The sequence below is a fragment of the Rana temporaria genome, chromosome 3 (genome assembly GCF_905171775.1).
Source record: "Rana temporaria chromosome 3, aRanTem1.1, whole genome shotgun sequence".
Lineage (NCBI taxonomy): Eukaryota > Metazoa > Chordata > Amphibia > Anura > Ranidae > Rana > Rana temporaria.
The window spans coordinates 374950112-374970698 of record NC_053491.1 but is presented as its reverse complement, the minus strand read 5'-3'; the positions used below and the strand labels follow the sequence as shown (position 1 = coordinate 374970698).

Sequence of the window (20587 nt, the reverse complement as noted above, 5' to 3'; positions counted from 1 at the left end):
ACCCCGATAAAAATGATGAAAAGAATTTTCCCAAATGGGGTTATTGCGCAGCTCAAAAGGAAAGAGGTAATACCATGTAATAAAAAAGTTGTGTTTATTCACATGTTAAAAAGTGGACAAAAATTGGGTAGCATAAATGGATGGAGCATGAGTTGTATCAAGTACACAAACAGCGTTTACATAAATGTATAACAAGCAGTACACAAACAATGTTTATACAGTCAAAAATGTGCATTGTAGTAAAAAATGCTTTGTTTACTGTGAAAATTACAGTTTAGGAGTTAACCATTAGGGGGCGCTGTAGGGGTTAAGTGTGACCTCATATGTGTTTCTAACTGTAGGGGGGCGGGGCTGGACATGTGATGTCATTGATCGTCTTTCCCTATATCAGGGAACAGATGATCAATGACAGCGCCACAGTGAAGAACGGGGAAGCTGTGTTTACACACACCTCTCCCCGTTCTTCAGCTCCTGTGACTGATCGCGGGACACCGGCGGCCATCGGGTCCGTGGGTCCCGCGGCGCTCCGGACCGGGTCGCGGGCTCGCGCCGGCGATGCGTGCGACCCACGGCTGGGCTCTTAAAGGCGACGTACCTGTACGTGCCTGTGCTCAGCCGTGCCATTCTGCCGACGTATATTGGCGTTAGGCGGTCCTTAAGTGGTTAAAGTGTAAATCAAGAAAATGATCATGTTTACACTGTTCAAATATTCACCGTGTACCTGCACCTATCCTCTGAGAAGCAAAGCCCTACTTCTTGCAGCAGGGCTGAGAGCTCTTGAGAGGCATACTGTGGCAGGGTGCTGTCAGGTTTTCCTGTCGACCCCTCCCAGCAACCATGATCTTCCTTGCATTGCATAGAGATGCACAGAGACCCAGTGATATTGCTGGTTCTAAAGTAATACAATTTTTATTAGCATGTTGATGGATTGTAGGTAAGGGGTAATCACAATGTAAGCAAATGAAACTTCAGCTTTAAATTGTCTTCTAACAGTAATTGCTGAGATTTAGACCTTGTGTTTATTCAGCTTCTGGAAGGTCCTGTAATCTCAGGTCTCGTTCTGCTGGTGAATGTTGGAGAAATGTGCCGAGTTTCTCTTGTGTGTGTGTCTGCTAGCAGTTTGCAGACTCAGACATTACTCATCCCCTGCAGCAGCACTCCTGTGTAATCCACCGCTCCGCCGTCAGCAGGGAAAGAATGCTGTTATAGGGCTAATGACTGGAAAATAAAAAGTGATCTTCTGTCTCTATTTCTGGACCCGCTTTTCAGACATCAGGCGATCCGATCTCTCACACTCGCTCCTGGATTCAGTGATCTCTGGTTTCTCTGGACCCAGATCTTTATCGCTTCAGGCTAGGTTCACACTGCTGCGAATTCAAAAACCGCGATTTTACCGATGCGTTTCGCACAGGACCCTTTTTCCCCCCCAGTTTATATTCGCAGCGCATTGATGTGAATGGCACTAATGTTAAACGATGTAATTTAAATGACTTGCGAATTTGAGAAATCGCAACGGCTCAAATTCGCAATAGAATTCGCAGCAGTGTGAACCGGGCCTTAGACAAATTTGCAAGTCATTTAAATAACATTGTTTTACATTAGTGCCATTCACATCAGTGCGGTGCAAATCTAAGCTGCGCGAGTTTGATCCGTGTGCGATGCGAACTTAGTCTCCATAGACTTCAATGTAAATCGTTCTGGAATCGCATTGATGGTTCACATATGTGCGAATTCCACCACACTATTGTCCACAAAAACCAGGAAGTACACAGGAAGTTAACACCTTTTTTTTTTTTACATTATGATTCTATTGGCTAGAACATCAATCACAGCCATGTCCAACTCCTGAAATTCGCAGTAAAATCGCGGTAAATTCGCACCTCACACAGGACAAAAAACTGAACAAATTCGCAGTGTGAACCTAGCCTCAGGCTAGGTTCACACTACTGCGAATTCCAAAAAATTTAGATTTTTACCGCAATTTCGTGGCTGGGTTTTTGCTGCGATTTCAGTGAATGCCAGTCTATAGAGCTGACTTCGCATCGCACACGGATCAAACTCGTACAGGACCCTTTTTTCCCGCAGCTTATATTCGCAACGCATTGGTGTGAACTGCACTAATGTTAAACTATGTAAATTAAATGACTTGCGAATTTGAGAAATCGCAACAGCTAAAATTCGCAGCAGTGTGAACCTAGCCTTATGCCCTGTACACACGATCGGTTCGTCTGATGAAAGCGAACCGATGGATTTTTTCATCAGATATCCGATGAAGCTGACTTTCATCAGTCTCGCCTACACACCATCGGTTAAAAATCCGATCGTGTCAGAACGCGGTGACGTAAAACACAACGACGTGCTGAGAAAAATGAAGTTCAATGCTTCCGAGCATGCGTGGACTTGATTCTGAGCATGCGTGGATTTTTGACCGATGGATTTCCCCACAGACGATCGTTTTTTTCTATCAGTTTTTTAACCATACGAAAATTTTAAAACAGGTTCTATTTTTTTTTCACCGATGGGGAAAAAAAAAACTGATAGGGCCCACACACGATCGGTTCGTCCGATGAAAACGCTCCATCGGTCCGTTTTCATCAGACGAACCGATCGTGTGTACAGGGCTTAACTCTGTATTTTCTGTTCTGGGATTCAGTGCTCTGATGATGATGTGGTTTATTTCTCCTGGGATCCAAGAATCCATTGTGTGGTCTCCAAACTGCAGCTCTTTGCTTGTCTTTATCTAGAAACCCGGATCTGGAGACCCCTGATCTATCCCCCATGGGATAAAGAGGTCTATTGATCTGATCTATCCCCCATAGGATAAAGAGGTCTATTGATCTGATCTATCTCTTGGGAAACAGAAGTCCATTCATCCAATGCATCTCTCCTGGAATTCTGAGCTCTATCAATCTGATCTATCTCACCTAGCATCCAAGGCTCCATTCATCTGATTGCTCTATCCCAGGGGTCCTCAAACATACAGCCCTCCAGTTGTTCAGGAACTACAATTCCCATCATGCCTAGTCATGTCTGTGAATGTTAGAGTTTTACAATGCCTCATGGGACTTGTAGTTCCGCAACAGATGGAGGGCCGTAGTTTGGGGATCCCTGCTCTAGACTATCCCAAAACTTATGCCCTGTACACACGAGCAGAATTCACGTCGGATAAAAGTTGGATGGTTTTCCGCTAAAGCCTGCCTTGCATACACACGGCCACACAAAAGTTCAGTAAAGTTCTGACTGCCAAGAACGCGGTGACGTAAAAGACTACGACGAGCTGCGAAAATTAATTTCTATTCTTATGAGCATGCCTCGATTTCTTTCCATAACCATATAATAGAAGGTCAAACCTAAACACGTTTTAATTTTTATGCAATCAGGCAGGTCATTGCACTACATAGTTGAATGTAAATCTTATGCCCTGTACGCACGATCGGTTCGTCTGATGAAATCGGTCCATTTTCATCAGACGAACCGATCGTGTGTGGGCCCCATCTTTTTTTTTTTTTTCCCCATCGGTGAAAAAAAATAGAACCGGTTTTAAAATGTTCTGATGGTTAAAAAACCGATAGAAGAAAACGATCGTCTGTGGGGAAATCCATCGGTCAAAAATCCATGCATGCTCAGAATCAAGTCGACGCATGCTCGGAAGCATTGAACTTAATTTTTCTCTGCACGTCGTTGTGTTTTACGTCACCACGTTGGACACGGTCGGATTTTTAACTGATGGTGTGTAGGCAAGACTGATGAAAGTCAGCTTCATCGGATATCTGATGAAAAAATCCATCGGTCCGTTTTCATCGGATGAACCGATCGTGTGTACAGGGCATAAAGGAAATCGAACAAAAGTTGTTTATTGTGTATCCAGCTTAAAGGAGTTGTAAATAAAAATAATGTTTTTGCTGAAATGACTGATTACACGGTATAGAGACATAATAGTTAACTGATTCCTTTTAAAAACGATTAAAAATAGATAAAAATCAATCATATAATGTACCTGTAGTTTCTAGTTTCGTTTTTGCATGTTGTTTCCTGCTTCTGTGATGTACAGAGCCAATACAGGGCAGTGATGGTTTGGAAAACTAAACTGATTGGTGTTGAGGGGTTTTAGACACACAGTAATCACACCTCCTTGATTAGTGACCACAGAGAGAAAGCTCCCAGCACTGTGGTTATCAGGAAACAGACAACCAGGAAGTGTGGAGATCAGAGAAGAATTACAGCAACTTGAGAGCAAAAACGAACAATGAGGACATGAACACAGCACTTCATTAAAGGCGTGTTCCAGCCTTTTTTTTAAGTTTTTTTAAAAGTCAGCAGCTACAAAAAGTGTAGCTGCTGGCTTTTAATAAACAGACACTTACCTGCTCCACGGCTCCAGCGACGCGCCGGCCAGGGCTCCGCTCCTCGCCCCCCCCCGCCGGCGTCTTCATTCTTAGTGTGGGCACCCGGCAGTGACAGCTTTCGGCTTCACGGCCGGGCACCCACTGCGAATGCGCGAGCGGCACTGCGAATGCGCGAGCGGCACTGCGCATGCGCGAGCGGCGCCGTCCGATTGGACAGGCTTTTGCCTACAGGGAGGGGCTGTGAAAAGGCGATTAAGCTAATCGCCTTTCCAGCCCCTCGGCGGAAGGAGGAAGTGGGACAGGAAGTCCCCTTCTCCTGAAGCCCCCACTCCCCCCCCAAAAAAATTACATGCCAAATGTGGCATGTAAGGGGGCGAGGAGTGGGTTAAGCGGAAGTTCCATTTTTAGGTGGAACTCCGCTTTAAGGTAAAGGAAGCTATTAAGATAAAAAAAAAAAATATCCTTTACAAACCCTTTAACTCTCCTGGGATACAGAGGTCGATGGATCTGATCCATCTCCCCTGGCATGCAAAGCACCATGAATCTAATCACACTATCACGAGATTGAAAGCTTTATGGTTCTGATTTATCTTTCCTAGGATCCAGTTCTCTGGGGATCTGATTTATACTGCAATCTGAATTTCTAGTAGTCTGGTGTATCCCTACAAAGATCAAGATATCTGATCTGTCACCCCTGGGACACAATAGCTCCAGAGATTTTATCTGTCTATCCTGGGATCCAGAGCGCTAGCCACATGACCCATCTTTTTGGTGTCCAGGGCTCTGGCGGTATGTTCAATCACTTTAGTATCCAGAGTTCATTTGATCTGAGCTATCTCTCCTGGGATCCAGAGCTTCAGGGATCTGATCTATCTCTATCGGCACTCAAACCTTTATCAATCCGATCTGTTATTCCAGGGATCAAGGTATCTGAGCTATCTCTCCTGGGATCCAAAGCTTCAGGGATCTGATCTATCTCAAACCTTTATCAATCCGATCTATTGTTTCAGGGATCAAGGTATCTGATCTAGCTCTCATGGGGTTCAGAAGTTATGATCTATCTCCCATAGAATCCCGATATCTGTTATAACTCCTCTGGGATAAGGAGGTCCATTGATCGGATCAATCACTCCTGAGATACAGAACTTTATCCATCTCATCCTCATTCCTTGAGCTCTATCTCTTATGAGATTCAGTGCTCTAGTAATATGATCTATCTCTCCCGGGATCCAAAACTTCATCCATGTCATCTCCTTCTCCTGAGCTCTATCTCTTATTCTCTTATAGGATTCAGTGATCTATCTCCCATAGAATCTCGAGATCTGTTGTAACTCTTTTGGGATAAGGAGGTCCATTGATCTAAACCAGGGGTCTCAAACTGGTGTCCTTCCAGCTGTTGCGGAAATACAAGTCCCATCATGCCTAAGGGAGTCATGCTTGTAACTGTCAGCCTTGCAATGCCTCATGGGACCTGCATAGCTCCCAACTGTCCCCGATTTCGAGGGACTGTCCCCGATTTCGAGCAATGTCCCTCTGTCCCTCATTCCTCCTCATGTGTCCCTCATTTTGGTCTGATCTATATAGATATATAAAAAGTGCATTTTATATACATCGAAAAGCGCTAAACCTTTCATCCGATTTCTAAATTGCTGCATTTGTAAATTCCAAAAGCCAATATAAAGGAATAGTAGTGGTAAAAAAGCACTTGGGTTTAACCAATCTTATTTTTTTGTACTAGGGGGTGTGACAATAGGTGTGTCCTATGCCTACATACTTTTGCCGATAGGTTTCCCTCATTCCCATTTCAAAAAGTTGGGAGGTATGGACCTGTCGTTTTGCAACATCTGGAGCGCCGCCAGTTTGAGACCCCTGGTCTAAACTATCTCCCCTGGGATCCAGAACTTCATCCATTCCATCCTCATCTCCTGGGCTCTATCTCCTATGGGATTTAATTGATTAATGGATCAATTGATCTGGTCTATCTCCCCTGGGATCCAGAACTTCACCCATTCCATCCTCATCTCCTGGGCTCTATCTCCTATGGGATTTAATTGATTAATGGATCAATTGATCTGGTTTATCTCCCCTGCGATCCGGAACTTTATCCATCTCCTCCTGATCTCTATCTTCTATGGGATTTAGCACTCTGGTGATGTGATCTATCTCTCCTGGGATCCAGAGATCTGTTGTAAATCTTCTTGGATAAGGAGGTCAATTGATCCGGTCTATCTCCCCTGGGATCCAGAACTTCATCTATCATCTCCTTCTCCTGAGCTCTATCTTCTATGGGATTTAGCACTCTGATGATGTGATCTATCCCCTGGGATCCAGAGATCTGTTGTAACTAAGTTCTGGGATAAGGAGGTCCATTGATCTGATCAATCTATCCTGGGATCCAGAACTTCTTCCATCTCATGTCCCTCTTCTATACTCTCTTGATCTCTTCCAGGATAATGTACTGCGATGTATTTCTCTCTCAAGTGATCCCAGTGATCTGTCTCTCCCGGGATCCACCTTTCCTCTTCCTGTTCCTCTGTTACTCACATCAGGATGATCTGCTGGAAAATTTGGAATGTTCCCTCTCTGGGACTGACAAGCCCCGCAGCCAATCCTCCGCAGCCGAGCTCTCCACTGCCCCGCCCTGTCTTCTATCAGGACTCAGTGAGTGCCGGGGGGCGGGGCTGATGACGTCGGGAGGAGTTCGGGCTGGCCGGGGGAGTCAGAGGGGAGCCGGGTGGGGAGGCGGCAGAGGGCAGTGGATTATAGACATCGGTAGTGGGGGGCAGATCGGCGGCTCCGGATCGGCACTGAGGAAACCAGCAGGCAGGTAAGCCAGAGAGGGATTGGAGCTGGGTGGGAGGAGGGTGAGTGTTCCTTTAACTGTCAACCATGTGCCGGGGGCCACAACCTAACTGGGGGGCACTTTGTAAATCAGCATCGCAAACTGGAACTTGTTCTAACTTTTTGCAGAGTAGAAAGGCATGTGTTGTGCAGGGCTTTACTTTTTTTGGGGATGCTGGGACTTGTGGTTCTCCAGCTGAAAGACCCCCCCCCCCCCCCCCAGGCTGATTTACTTTCACTGCCGTAGGAGGGGGTCTATGAACCTTCTGATTCAAAGAAAGTGAAAAACTTTCCAGAAACTTTTCAGTAACTCAGTAGATGCTGTGACTTGTAGTCCCACCCCAGCTGGGAGTCCCAGATCACCTTCCTGTGCCCAATGGAGGACATCCGAGGCACCGCCTGAAACCTCAACACTTGGCTAAACTTTCCTTTAACTTTGTTCATCTTGCTGTGACTTGTAGTTCTGTTCTGCAGAGCTTGCATTCGATCTAAAGCTGAAACTTTAATGCTTAGATAAACTTTCCTTTAACTTTGTTCATGCTGTGACTTGTAGTTCTTTTCTGCAGAGCGTATATTAGATCTAAAGCTGAAACTTCAACACTTAAATAAACTTTCCTTTAACTTTGTCCATCATGCTGTGACTTGTAGTTCTGCAGAGCTTACATTCGATCTAAAGCTGAAACTTCAACGCTTGGCTAAGCTTTCCTTTAACTTTGTCCATCATGCTGTGACTTGTAGTCCCACCCTGGAGTCCCAGATCACCTTCCTGTGCCCAATGGAGGAAATCAGAGGTGCCCATCTGAAACTTCAACGCTTGGCTAAACTTTCCTTTAACTTTGTTCATCTTGCTGTGACTTGTAGTTATTTTCTGCAGAGCTTACATTAGATCTAAAGCTGAAACCTCAACACTTGGCTAAACTTTCTTTTAACTTTGTTCATGCTGTGACTTGTAGTTCTTTTCTGCAGCGCTTACATTAGATCTAAAGCTGAAACTTCAACCCTTAGCTAAACTGTCCTTTAACTTTGTCCATCTTGCTGTGACTTGTAGTCCCACCCAGCTGGGAGTCCCAGATCACCTTCCACTGGCTAATGGAGGACAACAGAGGCGCCCACCTGAAACTTCAACACTTGGCTTTTCCTTTAACTTTGTCCATCTTTCTGTGACTTGTAGTTCTGTTCTGCAGAGCTTACGTTCTATCTAAACCTCAAACTGTTCCTTTAACTCTGGGCATGCTGTGACTTGTAGATCCCCCTCCCCCACATCATATTCTTCTGTGATCCCCCACATCATAGACCTACTTTAGCTTTTGGATTGAAGTCGATGATTATGGCCAATTATAGTTGTTTTAGATGTTTGTACACATAAGGATGGGTGAGACTTAAAAGGCAAAAATATTTATATTCCAACTGTAAAAAAAAAAAAAAAAGTAATTAATAGACAAACAAGAAAACAAAAGTCATAACAAGTGACAGAGGATGTTGGTTTGGGGTGAGAAAAGTCCCCCAAAATGATTCTTCATTGTGCAATATAAATCCCAGGAGGGCCAGAAACTGTTCATAAATCTGTTAAATAGGACAATACGCGATGGTAGACGACTGAACAAAAAGTTTTCTCTTTACTGCGACTTGCTGTGACTTGTAGTTCCATGCTGAAGGGGGCCGGCTCAGCTTGGTTGCCCGTATCCACCATACAAGCTTGAGGCTAGCTTCACACTTGACCTCCTTGTTTAGTTCTCACGCGTTTTGTACACATTGTTTTGGGCGTAATTGGTTTTTGTTTAGACCAATTTAGAAGCAAGTTACTAGGAGGAGGAGCCAATTTTGCAATATATAGGCCCTTGTTTTTCAGGAGCTTCCATTAAAGTCTATGGGGCCAAAACACGCTTTTCTATCCCAAAGGCGCTCCGGTACGTCTTTGATGGCACATCGCGCTGATGTAGAATAAAAACGGAAATCTGGCGCACGCTAGAGTGTTCAGGTGTGATTGGGGCTGAGATTGTCCCTGGAGGAGGCAGCTGGGTGGCCCCTCCAGGCTTCACTACCTCTGCGCCCACCGCCTGTAGAAGTATTTATAGTGGAGCGCCGAAGCCAAAACTTCTTGTTTGTCTCCTCCAGGCTGATACATGAGAGTTTGACAGGAACCTGAAGTGAGGGGGCAGAGAGTTCCCTGCAGTGAGGGGGAAACAATCGCTCCCTTGTCTTCAGATCAGTAATGAAAACACCTGGAGTCACAGGGTGGCAGGACGGGGCAGGCTCTGGAAAAAAGAGTGCACAGCCCAGATACCATCCTGAGCTAAAAATGTATCCAACCAGCTTGTGTGGGGAATAGACTAAGATGTGCTGATGTTTCTGGATCCGCATCTAAGGCGAGGGATGGGTTCAGATCCTAGCCAATCAACTATCGGGGCAGGATGGTGGCTCGTCATACAGAATCTGGGCTAACTTCTAAAGTGGACTTTTCAGAAGGATTTTATCACCCTATACCAGGGGTCTTCAAACTTTCTAAACAAAGGGCACGTTTTTTTGTTTTTTTAAGCCTTCAGACTTTAGGGGAGCTGGACTGTGGCCAGCGAGAATAGAAATAGTCCTGGCATCAGTGGGGGTAAACATCTCATTTGGTATTAGGTGGATGAATAATGCCCCATCGTTGGTATCCTTAGAAGGAACAGTGCCCCATTGTCGGTGTCATTGGTAGAAATGGCACCCCATTGTTGGCAGAATAGTGTCTCATATCAGTGGGAGGAACAGTGCCCCATTGTTGGTGTCATTGGTAGAAATGGCACCCCATTGTTGGTGTCATTGGTAGAAATGGCACCCCATTGTTGGCAGAATAGTGTCTTGTATCATTGGTAGAAATGGGATCCCATTGTCTGTATCATTGGTAGAAATGGGACCCCATTGTCAGGTATCATTGGTAGAAATGGCACCCCATTGTCGGTGTCATTGGTATAAATGGCACCCCATTGTTGACAGTTGGCAGAATAGTGTCTCATATCGGTGGGAGGAACAGTGCCCCATTTTTGGTGTCATTGGTAGAAATTGCACCCCATTGTTGACAGTTGGCAGAATAGTGTCTCATATCGGTGGGAGGAACAGTGCCCCATTTTTGGTGTCATTGGTAGAAATGCCCCCCCTTTGTTGGCAGAATAGTGTCTTGTACCATTGGTAGAAATAGGACCCCATTGTCGGTATCATTGGTAGAAATGGCACCCCATTGTCGGTATCATTGGTAGAAATGGCACCCCATTGTCGGTGTCATTGGTAGAAATGGTACCCCATTGTCTGTGCGATTGGTAGAAATGGCACCCCATTGTTGACAGAATAGTGTCTTGTATCAGTGGGAGGAACAGTGCCCCATTGTTGGTGCCATTGGTAGAAATGGCACCCCATTGTTGAGAGTTGGGAGAATAGTGTCTTGTATCATTGGTAGAAATGGTACCCCATTGTCGGTGCCATTGGTAGAAATGGTACCCCATTGTCTGTGCCATTGGTAGAAATGGTACCCCGTTGTCTGTGCCATTGGTAGAAATGGTACCCCGTTGTCTGTGCAATTGGTAGAAATGGCACCCCATTGTTGACAGAATAGTGTCTTGTATCCGTGGGAGGAACAGTGCCCCATTGTTGGTGCCATTGGTAGAAATGGCACCCCATTTTTGGTGTCATTGGTAGAAATGGCACCCCATTGTCGGTGTCATTGGTAGACATAGTGGCACAGCTTGGAGACCACTGCCCTATACTGTACCATAACAGTATCACGTTTCTGAAAAGCTCTACCTTTCATCACTAGGAAGTCCAGTCCAGTGACTTCTCCTAGGCTGAGATGATGTCATCAATTTGCTGGAGGCAGGAGGAAGCATTTCCTCAGTCTCTTCTCCCCAAGTGATCAGACCGTTTGATGTAACTTTGTAGCCAGTCACAGGTAAGAGCCTGGATTCACACGTGGTTGTTTTTTATGTGATTTTTGGAGCATGTATTTTTAGGCAGGCCACACATTATGTCATTTTGATTCCTTCAACCATAGGATGAAGGAAATAAAATTGCTCAATTCCCCATTACCAATGATTTCTGTTGATGGGGTTATCAAGCAATTTTCTTTCCTTTAATCCCTCCCGTAGCGCTATTGTGTTCTGCTGGTGGGGAACACAAGGAGCCTTCTTTGCTTGCAGAATACAATGATCAGTGTTTCCAGCTATAGCTGCCAGCAGTGATCAGGCGAAAAAACAGACAGGCTGGTTGTACTGAAGTTGATCAAGAGATTGATTTTAGTACAACCAGCCTGCCCATAGATCTGCTCGAAATTTGTCTGGTTCCTGTTGAACTAGCTGAATTTCAATCCATCTACGGTTGGCTTTAGGCTTGAGTGTTTTTTGTCTAAGGGCTCTTTCACACGGGCGGCCCATTCAGGTCCGCCTGCCAGTTTTTTTTGTGGACCTGTACGGGAGCTGCGGATGTCAGCGGTGACATGCCTGCTGACATCCGACCCGCACCGATCCGCCAAAGTGTGACGGAGGAAAAACCTACTTTTCCATCCATCTGGCGGATCGGGTGAACACGGACATATGGTCAGTGTTCATCCGATCCCCCCCATAGGGGAGAGCGGAGAAAAGACAGGGCGGTCCCTGCACAGTGTGCGGGGACCACCCTGTCATCCGCCGGCTCAGCGGGGATCAACGGAGCGATCCCCGCTGAGCAAGCGGAGGTTCACAGGGCGGATCATTACTGATCGCCCCGTGTGAAAGGGGCCTTAGCCAGCTAGTTCCTAGAAGGAGGAGATGGTGGTTAGGTGTGAAATTATGCAGATGGGGCCAAAAACACTCAATCATGACCTAAAGAAGCTTCTGTACTTTTTCCTAAGCATTAAAGTGGTTTTAACCCTTTACTTATACCCAGTGAAGTGATTTGGCCTCAGGTGATACACCGAGATTAAACAAATCCTCCTATGTAAGTTGTACCTGTTTATCTGTCAGTCTTCTCTTCTCTGCATCTGTTCAGAGTGCAGAATTTATAAATCTTGTCTGAGCTGTCAGAAAACGGGATGGAGAGCTGAAATAAAACTGTAGAGCTTGGTAAGGAGAGCCCTGAGAACTGATTGTAGAGACAGACGGCACACAAAAACAGAGCTGAGGCTGTCAATCACGGGCTGTGTGCTGGAGCTCCCTCTCCTGGCACTTTTGTTCTCTTGGTGTTAGAGAAAACTTGACTGAAGTGATTGATGCTGATAGCAGAGGAACAAGGCAGCAGAAAGAAATGACACGTAATGCTTCTTATTGAGGCAAGTACACACTATAGAGGGATAAGCTTTGTTCATATATCAAGTCTGAAGTTTACAAATCACTTTAAGCGACCAGACATTGCGGCGATGCGATCGAAGATGTGATCGGACACAACGTGAGGACATGGAAATCTGCTTTCCAGCATCAAAATTTCTGGAAAAGCAGATCACTCAGATGAGGCAGGGGATGGGAATAAAGACAAATAAGTGGTGGCCAAGAACAGCTTTGAGGGCTATCTGCAGTAAACATGGTACAATATACAGCTACATCTGTATGTATGTGTGTGTGTGTGTGTGTGTGTGTGTATATATATATATATATATATATATATATATATATATATATATATATATATATATATATATATATATATATATATATATATATATATATATATATATATATATATATATATATATATATATATATACATATATATATATATATATATATATTAGGGTTGTCCCGATACTAGTATCGGGACCGATTCCGAGTATTTGCGGGAGTACTCGTACTCCCGCAAATACCCCCGATACCAAAATAGAATACTCCCCCGGACCCCCGCCGCTGCTACGCCGCATCCCCGCTGCCGCCGCCACTTGGTTGATACGGGCGGGGAACATTACAGCATTCATTTGAATAGCTGTAATTATTCGCGCCGCGTATAGACACTCCCCCTTGCGCGGGTGAATTGTCCAATGCCGAGCAAGGGGGAGTGTTTATACGCAGCGCGAATCATTACAGCTATTCAAATGAAAGCTGTAATGGTCCCCGCGCGTATTAAGCAGTCGGCGGCAGCGGGGATGCGGCGGGATGCAGGTAAGGGGGACATGGCTGAATATGGGGGGGACATGGCTGAATATGGGGGGGACATGGCTGGATATGGGGGGGACATGGCTGGATATGGGGAGGACATGGCTGGATATGGGGAGGACATGGCTGGATATGGGGAGGACATGGCTGGATATGGGGAGGACATGGCTGGATATGGGGAGGACATGGCTGGATATGGGGGGGACATGGCTGGATATGGGGGGGACATGGCTGGATATGGGGAGGACATGGCTGGATATGGGGAGGACATGGCTGGATATGGGGAGGACATGGCTGGATATGGGGAGGACATGGCTGGATATGGGGAGGACATGGCTGGATATGGGGGGGACATGGCTGGATATGGGGGGGACATGGCTGGATATGGGGGGGACATGGCTGGATATGGGGGGGGACATGGCTGGATATGGGGGGGACATGGCTGGATATGGGGGGGACATGGCTGGATATGGGGGGGGGGGCATGGCTGGATATGGGGGGGGGGCATGGCTGGATATGGGGGGGGGGACATGGCTGCATTTGGGGGGGGGACATGGCTGGATATGGGGGGGGGCATGGCTGCATATGTGGGGGGGCATGGCTGCATCTGTGGGGGGACATGGCTGCATTTGGGGACACATTTAAAAAAAAGTATCGATATTCGTACTCAGTCCTAAAAAAGTGGTATCGGGACAACCCTATATATAATAAATAAATTAGTTTTTCACTGTGCGTCATTGCAGTGACTTTACCTGATGTTATCAGCCTGCTGCTAGCAGGAAGGAAGCATTTCCTCAGTCTCCTCTTTCCCAAGGTGAGAGGCTGATCTGTGTCATACATTTGTGAACACAGCCAAGAACTAGACACCCAGGATTTACATGCACATGCCATCTGAGCCAAGATCTCGGTCTAGAAAGTAATGGTGATCTTGGATGAGATGATGCCTAAACAAAGATGGTGCTGTGTTTTTTTCTGGAGAGAAAAGCAGATGAAGGTCTTGTCAGGGGGAATACTGTGACCTGTCAAAGGTAATGCATACATGGAAGTGTTCTACTGGCACAATTTATACTATGCTGCTCTTGACCTTTAATAATATATCTGGGGACAGGTCCACTTTAAGATAAGATGGTGTATCCTGGGTATACTTGGCCTGACAGTAGTTGGTGGTTTACTAAAGTAGAACAGCGGAAGGTTGGCACAGTTTTATAACTGGTAGTTCTGGATGCAGCCATTAGGCTGACCTATTTGTATCAGGCTGGCATTTCCAGGTTTTTGCTTGGCAGACTGATTGGCACAGTGATTATGCACAGCCATGGTTGCTGGAAAGGTGGCACCTGTGGGCTCAGTGCTAAATCTGACACTCCCAGGGCAGACAGGATGGCACTCCGGGCAGTGTGGTGCCACTTATGTCGCGTACACACGATCGGAAATTCCGAAATGAAAATTCAGATGTAAGCTGTTGGTGGGAAATTCTGACCCTGTGTAGGCTCCATCGGACATTTTCTGTCAAATTTCCGACGGCAAAAATTTGAGAGCTGGTTATCAATTTTTCCGAATAGAAAAGTTTTTGTCAGAAATTCCGATCGTCTGTATCAATTCCGACGCACACAAAAACACGCATGCTCGGAATCAATTCGACACATGCTCGGAATCATTGAATTAATTTTTCTTGGCTCGTTGTACGTCACCGCGTTCTTGACAGTTGGAATTTCGTTTGAGCCAAAATTCCATCTGAAAAAAATCCACGTTTTCTCCGATCGTCTGTACGCGGCCTTAGTGTGGCATTGATAGACTGGTAGTCCAAGATACATTGAACATCCAATGGTGCATTCATTACTTGGCTAAAGTAGCCCATAGTATATCTGCCTGCTGGTTTAGGGGTGCCAGAAGTCCTAGTTACTTGCTTGGGCGGACTTGCACCCCTGGCTTCCATATAAACTAGTTTCATAGGCTATACCCCTGCCCCCCCCCCCTTCTCCAATCAACACACTAACCATGATCTACCTGCAATATAAAAGTGCCTTGATGGGTGGGTGTCAGTTTGGAGAAGTAGGCATGCAAACTGCCCCAGGCAAGAACTGCAAGTGATGTTGAGCCTTCATCATCGAAAGAACTGAAATGCCCAGGCCAGGGAGGACAGTACTAGAGCAGGCGTGTCAAACTCAATTTTGTCGCAAGCTGCATCGGCATTAGACTTCTTTTACACTAAAGGCGATTTTCAGGCATTTTAGTACTAAAAATAGCACAGGTAAAGCGCCTAAAAAATGCGCCTAAAAAGCGCCTCCCATGCCACCCCAGTGTGAAAGCCTGAGTGCTTTCACACTGGGGCAGTGCGCTTGTGGGACATTACAAAAAGTCCTGCAAGCAGCATCTTTGGGGTGCTATACAGCGCTCCTAAACTGCCCCTCCTTGTCCATTGGAATGCATGGGCAGCGCTACCGAAGCATGTAGAAGCGCTGCAATCTGGGCGGTTTTAACCCTTGCTTCGGCCGCTAACGGGGGTTAAAAGTGCTAAAATCACAGTAAAGCAATGTGGCCCCAGTGTGAAAGGGGTCTTATGGTTGCCCCCAAAGAGCCGGTTGTATCTGTTGGGCTTCATGTACAACCTGCCTACATTTACAGTGACCGCGGGAAAAACGCAGTAAAATCGTGCCACGGTTTTGTGTTTTCCCGCAGCAGGCGGTCAAAACGTTACTATCATGTAAGTGTTCAGGAGAAGGAGTTTAGCAGCTCCTAAACTCTGCTAAAAGCCTATGGGGGGGGGGTTATTTACGAAAAGGCAAATCCACTTTGCACTACAAGTGCTCTTGGAGGTGCCGTTACTGTAGATCTGAGGGGGACATACACGGAAAATAAAAAAAATGAATTTTTCCTTATTGGATGATAAAATCAGCAGAGCTTCCCCTCGTTTCAGATCTTCCTCCCTCAGATCTACGGCGACTTGCAGTGCACTTTTAGTGAAAAGTGGATTTGCCTTTCGTAAATAACCCCCCCATGTGTACATTGACCCATAGGGGTTGATTTACTAAAGGCAAATAGACTGTGTACTTTGCAAAGAGCAGTTGAGCTCCTGAAAGAGCAGTTGCTCCGAAGCTTAGTAAATGCTCCTTGCATGTGATTGGGTATTCTTTGTAAAGTGAAACTTTTACCTCATTTACTAATCTCTGGAGCAAGTGCACTTTGCAATGGCACAGTCTGTTTGCCTTTAGTAAATCAACCCCATAGGATTTTGTGGAGATTTGGCAAAAAAAACAAAAAAAACACCAAAAGGTTCTAAACTCGTTTAAGAGCTGCTAGTATACATGAAGCCCAGGACTACAGTATATAAATTGATCCAGGGGATTTTTTTTTCCTCAGAGTAGGAGCAGGAACTCAACCCCTCCCCCCGCCGCATGGTTGAATGGTGAGTGTGGCCAATTTACACAGTGGGAGGATCTTAGATGGGCAATAAATACTAGGGGGTAGATTCACGTAGAATGGCGTATGTTTGTGCGGGCGTAACGTATCCTATTTACGTTACGCCTCCACAACTTTTACAGGCAAGTGCCGTATTCTCAAAAGAAAGTTGCGGCGGCATAGCGTAAATAGGCCGGCGTAAGCCCGCCTAATTCAAATTGTGAAGAGGTGGGCGTGTGTTATGTAAATTAACCCTGACCCGACGTGATTGACATGTGCATGCGCCGTCCGTGGAATTTCCCAGTGTGCATTGCTCCAAAGTACGCCGCAAGGATGTCATTGGTTTCGACGTGAACGTATATGATGTCCAGCCCCATTCACGGACGACTTACGCAAACGACGTAAATTTTTCAAAATTTTGTCGCGGGAACGACGGCCATACTTAACATTGGTACGCCGCATATACGCCTCATATAGCATGGGTAACTTTACGCCGGGAAAAGCCTAATGTAAACGGCGTAACTGTACTGCGTCGGCCGGGCGTACTTTCGTGAATTTGCGTATCTAGCTGATTTACATATTCTAGGCGTAAATCAGTGTACACGTCCCTAGCGGCCAGCGTAAATATGCAGTTAAGATCCGACGGCGTAAGAGACTTACGCCGGTCGGATCTAATAGAAATCTATACGTAACTGTTTCTATGAATCGGGCGCATAGATACGACCGGTCAGACTCAAAGATACGACGGCGTATCTGGAGATACGCCGTCGTATCTCCTTTGTGAATCTACCCCTAGGAGTTTATTCAGTTCAAGGGTGCACTAAGTAGAGCAGGGGTCTTCAAACTACGGCCCTCCAGTTGTTCAGGAACTACAATTCCCATAATGCCTAGTCATGTCTGTGAATGTCAGTGTGTTACAATGCCTCATGGGATGTGTAGTTCCACAATAGCTGGAGGGCCGTAGTTTGAGGATTCATGAAGTAGAGAGTGCAGGGTCCGGGGGTTCTGCGCCGCGTAGAGGGTGCTGTGCCGTGCCGCGTAGAGGGTGCAGGGTCCGGGGGTGCGTTGCGTAGAGAGTGCAGGGTCCCGCCGCCTCTGGTTAAAAAAGTCCTGTGTGCGAGGGCAACATATTAAGGCCTAGCGGGCCACATTCCTGGAAAAACGTAGTTAACCGCAATGTTGAAAACAATAGTTTTCAACGCCAGAACGTTGTTTCTCTGTGTTCCAGAGTTGTGCGATTTTATGCAACACGTTTTCATAATGTCGCACATAGACGCACGTAAATGCGAACAAATGCAATGTACCGCTCGCCCACAATTAGGTCAGAGGAAACGGCACTAAATATACCCGTGCAGTCACCATTAGTAGCCTGGTCATTCCTATTCCAGAGCACTGAAGTCTTATTTTAGTATGACAAAGCCTGGCGGGGGCACTGCCCTCTCTCCTCACCATCTTCTATGCCAAGCTCAGCGGGGAGCCCACACTGTCCCTCTCCAATCCACTTTGATTTATTGCTGAGGAGCCCACATGGCACTGCGCTGTGTGTAAACTCCTCGTTGTGTTGTATATTTAGGATCTCCGAGTCTGAGTGCCCCCCCACCTCTGGCTTATTTTAGCTCCTCTGCTTTTCTCTCAGCTGCCTGAAAACCTTCCCTAGAATTGTCCGGATGCTGCGATTTTTGCTCGCTCTGTTGGCCTCCTCCTCCTCGTACCCCCAGCTTCCCGTCCCTGTAAACAACGATGGGAGATAAGTGAATTCTTCTTCCCTCCGGCTTGTGAATGAAGAAGTCTTTGGCAGTAAAGTGTTTGTTCAATAAATCTTTTCTTCAAAGTACAGAGAAAGAAATAGCCAGACGTGGTTACGGAAGTCGCTGGGTCAGCATGTTCTGCAGCTGCAGTGGAGCCAAGGGGCATGCTGAGGTTTGCAGTTCTTTTGAGGCTGAAGAATTATCCGTTTACTAAAGTCCTGATAGAAAGGCAGAACTCTGGGTTAATAATCAAAGGAAAGCTGCCTTTATTCAAATGATGCGATTATTTAAAATAAGACGTATATCTATTTTAAAATACTGCCTAAAATCTGTTCGGTTATCTTCCAACACTGTTCAGAACGCCCAAATCACGCCAAGAGTCAGAGGTTAGGCACTGGGCTCCTATTGGGCTATTATTGACATGCAAATTGCTGCCTATTTAACATGTTTCAGGCACTAGAGCAGGGATATGCAATTAGCGGACCTCCAGATGTTGCAAAACTACAAATCCCATCATGCCTCTGGGTGTCATGCTTGTGGCTGTAGGAGCCTTGCTATGCCTCATGGGATTTGTAGTTCTGCAACAGCTGGAGGTCCGCTAATTGCATATCCCATATCCCTGCACTAGAGCAATGAATAATTCACATAATACCAACGCGTTTCGGCCAAAGCCTTCCTCACAGCATCAAGACCTGCTACTTAACATGTTTCAGGCTAAGGGAGCTATTGATTTTTGTAAACAAATGACATAGGCAATGTCAATATACTGGTAATGCAATGAGCAGAAATATTTTAAACATTTTTTTTTGGGGGGGGTGCTCTTTCTCAGCTTGTCATAGATGAAGCTGTCGGCATGTAAATATGTAGCAGAAAGCATTCTGATGCTATCCGGTCAATGATGGTTAAGGACCAAGCCAAGCTTTATTAGGAAATGTGGATCTGTGTACACATTTTACATTGTATGATCCCTGGCGCCCATGTGCATGAGGCCTAAAATAACATGCATCATGAATATACACTGCATTTACTTGTTCTCAGAGCTAGCCAGGTCACATGATATTGACATCACACATGTGGGCGTGTATACAGGCTGTAGAGGAAATCTCCTCCTTCCTGAACTCTCAGCACTAAAGAAACTGTACAGTTTATGATGAAACCGTGGTATACAGATCATCCAAAAAGGTATATAGTGGCAGTATTTTAATGTAAAAAGAAGATTTATAAGCAGTGAGCACTGTGGGGGGCGGATGAACTATTTTCATATTACTGGGTTTAGTAACACTTTTTAAGATTTAAAATGGCTTTCAGCCCGAAAAAAATAAAATCTGATAAAAGCTTCAATGTGTTCATGTAATATCAAAGATCATTTAAATTTTAAATCTATATATATAAAACTCAACGTGTGTGTATGTATGTATGTATGTATGTATGTATGTTCCAGCATCACGTCCAAACGGCTAAAGATATTAACATGAAACTTGGCACACATGTTACTTATATGTCAGCAACAAACATAGGATAGGTGGTTTAACCCTTACCCACCCCCATTTGCCATGGTCGGGGTTTTCCTTTAAAGTCCCATTCAACTCTATGGGAAATACATGTTACTTCATAACTTCCAAACGGCTGTAGATATTTCGATAACACTTGGTCACATGTTACTTATATGTCCACTTAAACTATAGAATAGTTAATTTATCCCTTAACTACCCCCATTTGTGAGGGTCGGGGTTTTTGTTTAAAGTCCCATGCAAATCAATGGGAAATGTATGTTCCCACATAACTTCTGTAAGCCTGGAGATATTTCAATAATACCTGGTACACATATTACTTATATGCCAAATACAAATATATGACAGTTAAATTAACCCTTACCTACACCCTTATATAAAAGATGGGTATATTTATATTACTATGATTTTCCTCCCCAAAAGGTTAAGATAGGAAGACCGGGCAACGCCGGGTATTCAGCTAGTGTTTAATAAAATAATCCCTGGTGATCCTGCCATGAAAGTCTTTGTTCAGGGTGACAGCGCTCTGTCCCTGTCTACCAGTTGCGCTGCTGCGTTGTCAGTGTCACCCTATCGCACAGAGGTCTGATGAGACTGCAAGCGGCACATATTATGCAGGCATGGTTGTAACCATGAGAAATGCCATGCAGCCATCCCTG

The 20587-nt window shown here is 45.5% G+C and overlaps 1 protein-coding gene across 14 annotated transcripts in view; it reads left to right on the top strand.

The window, feature by feature from the left end:
• The first annotated feature begins 7070 nt into the window (after positions 1-7070).
• Positions 7071-20587, top strand: part of PPFIBP1 (PPFIA binding protein 1) — a 161249-nt gene continuing 147732 nt past the window's right edge. For 9 of the 14 annotated variants that reach the window (XM_040345570.1, XM_040345569.1, XM_040345568.1 and 6 more), the window contains exon 1: positions 7071-7173. The gene's annotated coding sequence lies outside the window, so the exon portion shown is untranslated. The remainder of the gene's footprint in view (positions 7174-20587) is intronic. The other 5 variants (XM_040345574.1, XM_040345576.1, XM_040345572.1 and 2 more) reach the window with 1 other exon arrangement.